The sequence below is a fragment of the Pezoporus wallicus genome, unplaced genomic scaffold, assembly GCF_028554395.1.
Source record: "Pezoporus wallicus isolate ANWC-B61680 ecotype Strahan unplaced genomic scaffold, APGP_CSIRO_Pwel_v1 contig_5069, whole genome shotgun sequence".
NCBI classification, from domain to species: Eukaryota; Metazoa; Chordata; class Aves; order Psittaciformes; family Psittacidae; genus Pezoporus; species Pezoporus wallicus.
The window spans coordinates 8,697,409-8,700,511 of NW_026642361.1; the positions used below are offsets into that span (position 1 = coordinate 8,697,409).

The window sequence follows — 3,103 nt, forward strand, 5'->3', positions numbered from 1 at the left end:
TACACAGAAATTAATACAGTAAAGGAGAAAAATGAGTGTATATTTCAGTTGGAATATGAGTACCATTGAATTGAGCTACCAAGATTATTTCTTTTGTGCCACCCATGTCTATTCCCTGGCAAATATTTGCCATGGGAATTCTACTGCTTTTGTGTAAAGCATCTTTTGCAGTCTTGATCTCATGCTAGATCTCTAGGCACTCCTATAAGAAAGGCAATAATAACTGGTGACAAGTATGAAGAACTCCTGTTGCTAATCAGTAAGGTATTTCTGAAAAGCAATGCAGGGAAATTCAGAATGACCACAGGAATTAATAATAATAAAAAAAAAATCATACAGGTTACAGAGCTCAAATTATTTCACTTAAGGTAAAAGATAAAAGATACAGATTAAAAGATAAAAGATTGAAACTACATCTTTCTTTTCAGAGATGCTTATTTTGTCACTCCTTTGATACTTGCCCTTGCTTTAAACAGTGTCTTCAGGGGCTGCATCATGATAACTGAGGTTGAACAGAGTCTTTTATTTTGAGATATGAAACGAGTACCTCCCATCTCCAGAAGGAGCCACCGCAAATACTCTGAGCACTTCCAGTTCCTACTTCTGTGCTATGCCTGGCTTCTGCTAGCCAAAAGGAGGTAATTGCATCTTAAGATTTCATTGAATTGCTGTGTTTGTAATGCATCAAAGATGGTTTCTTAATGAAATGCAACAGTGAGATACAATCATCATATTTGAAGGCTATGTAATAAAAAAATGGCTGTTTACTTTGCATGGAAAAGAAGGCCTGCTATTTGTTCTGAAAGTTGGAAGCTCCAGCTCTGGAGTAGGCGAAATGTACAATATGCATTTGGTGTTATGTGAATTTCAGAGCTGGTGATAGACATACAATCCCAGTCAGCTGGCAGGGATTCACTGAGCAGGCAGAGGCTGCTGCAACCAAGTAAGATTCCATATGCTGCTTTGCCTCAAAACTAATCTGGAACAGGCAGAAAATAGTTTGTCATACTGTGGCAAATTCCTGGCATCACAGCCAAAAATGCTTCTAGGGTTTGTGACTAGCATCAAACAGGTGGTACTAGTGGGTTTTGCATGGGTACTGGGCTGACAGCACCTAGCTCATCCCATACATGTGGTCTGTAGGGGCTAGCAGTCTTTAGCCAGTAGTGACTAGTACTGATGGAAGAGAGTTCAAGGTGAAGGATGTCTCTATACCACTACCTGTGCTCTAGGCTATCCATCTTTTGACAGAACTCAAAGTTACAGAAAAATAAAGACCTCAAATTCACGATAGATATTTTATTAACAATGTGACATTTTTTCCTTAAGAATTACTGATTTGTTTGCAGGAGACTCTTTTTTTTTTTTTTTTCACTTTGAGTTTATAATCTCAGAGAAATATAAAAGGCCTCCTCTCAGCTTTATGACAACTGGCAACTACAGGAGTACTATATTTTGTTTCTCCTTGAACAGATTTCATACTTTTTTTACACTCTGTTCCTGCCGGTTGTTTGATATCTGAATGTGTTTATCTCTGAAGGTAGTTCTCCCAGAGTTCCTAAAGAAGTCTTTTCCTCCAGGGTGTTAGTTTATATATTACTTAGAGGTGCAATAAAAAAAGCCTATTCTCAAATGCAATCTCTTAAGCTTGCAGAATGACTGATCAAGCTGTTGGCTCAATTTGCTGTCTGATCATTTAGTTGGTGAGGTGAACCTTGACTAGGATTTTCCATGGTGGATTGATCAAGTGATGGAAGCAATTACTGTATTTTCTCACCTTAAGATAACCAGTGAAAGGATCAGCATCAGCAGATATCTCCACAGGTAGGCAGTTTAAACTCTAAAGCTTGATTTCTATCAGCTGTTAATATCCATGAAAAATAACTGCATATCAGAATGACAGCATTCACACTCTGTAGTTGTATAAATAGCTATGTGAAGTGCACAGGAACCATGAGTGGACCCTACTGTGCTTTATGCCAATAACCTAAGAAGTCAGTGTGCTTTAGCGGTAAATGATTTTGCATGAGATTGCCTACAAATGACTAACAAGTGAAACACTCTGAACTAATAACAAAAATATGCAGTAGAACTGATCTGCTCCAAGAATCACATTTTCAGTTTTTCCTTTCAGAATGGATTTGATTTCATCTGGACTAATTCATTCCTCATTAGTAAGAAGACAACAGGAAAATTATTTTTGGAGGAATACAAAGGCAAAGCCAAAAAAAAAAAAAAAAGGAGCTAAATATAAAATATATCCTTGGATAAGGCTATAGCTGGTCTCTCAACAGTAAAGACATGAGACGATTTCAAAGTTCCCTTCAACTCATCAGAACTGAATGGTAATCAAATGAAAAATTGCTTCCATCTTAAAATACCATTATTCTCCCTTAATATAGAATGTACCATCAATTACTGAAAATGCTATTGAAACTGTGCCTTAAATTCATTCAGTATGAATGGCATTACTATTGGAAAATATTTTCTGTCACAATTGCCTAGTTTACCCATTATTCTTTCCCTTCTTTGAGTTTGCAAATGACCAAGAAGTGGAGACAACACCCACCCTTTGCTTAACTTTTCATATTTTATGAAAATATCACAAATCACTTGTCTTACATCCAGTCTTCTGGTGTGATTACGTTCCAACAAGACCTCACCCAAACCTACACAAGACTGGTAGTTTATATTTTACTACTTTACTACTGGGAAAGGAAAAAACCCACAAAACCACTCATCATTTTTAGACCTTTGTGGAATCCTCTATACCAAATGGAAAGGAACTGTCTTATCTGCTCAGACACTGATGTAAGAACAGGACATATCATCTGTGAATATATTATCTGGATAAATACCTGCTTTCCAGTAATGTGAGAAAAGGATGATAGTGGCCATAACCTCTAAAGCTCTGCATTTTGCTGATATCTTTATTTACACACCAAACACAAAGATGAATCTTCCAGTTGCTAAAAAAAAAATGATGCTGTGAAGTGGTTGAGAACTGGGTTTGGCACATTTTTTCCCTATCGCTCTCTTAAATTAGTCCCAAGGTCTTATGCTTACTTATTAGGCTTATAAATACAGACTGCTTCCTTTTCTG

At 36.8% G+C, this 3,103-nt stretch overlaps 1 long non-coding RNA gene across 1 annotated transcript; it reads left to right on the plus strand.

Moving 5' to 3' along the window:
• The first annotated feature begins 384 nt into the window (after positions 1-384).
• LOC130609986 (uncharacterized) lies at positions 385-2,239 on the plus strand. The gene is made up of 3 exons (XR_008974932.1): positions 385-638; positions 1,701-1,824; positions 2,135-2,239. It is a non-coding gene; the product is annotated as an uncharacterized LOC130609986 (long non-coding RNA).
• The last annotated feature ends 864 nt before the right edge of the window (positions 2,240-3,103 follow it).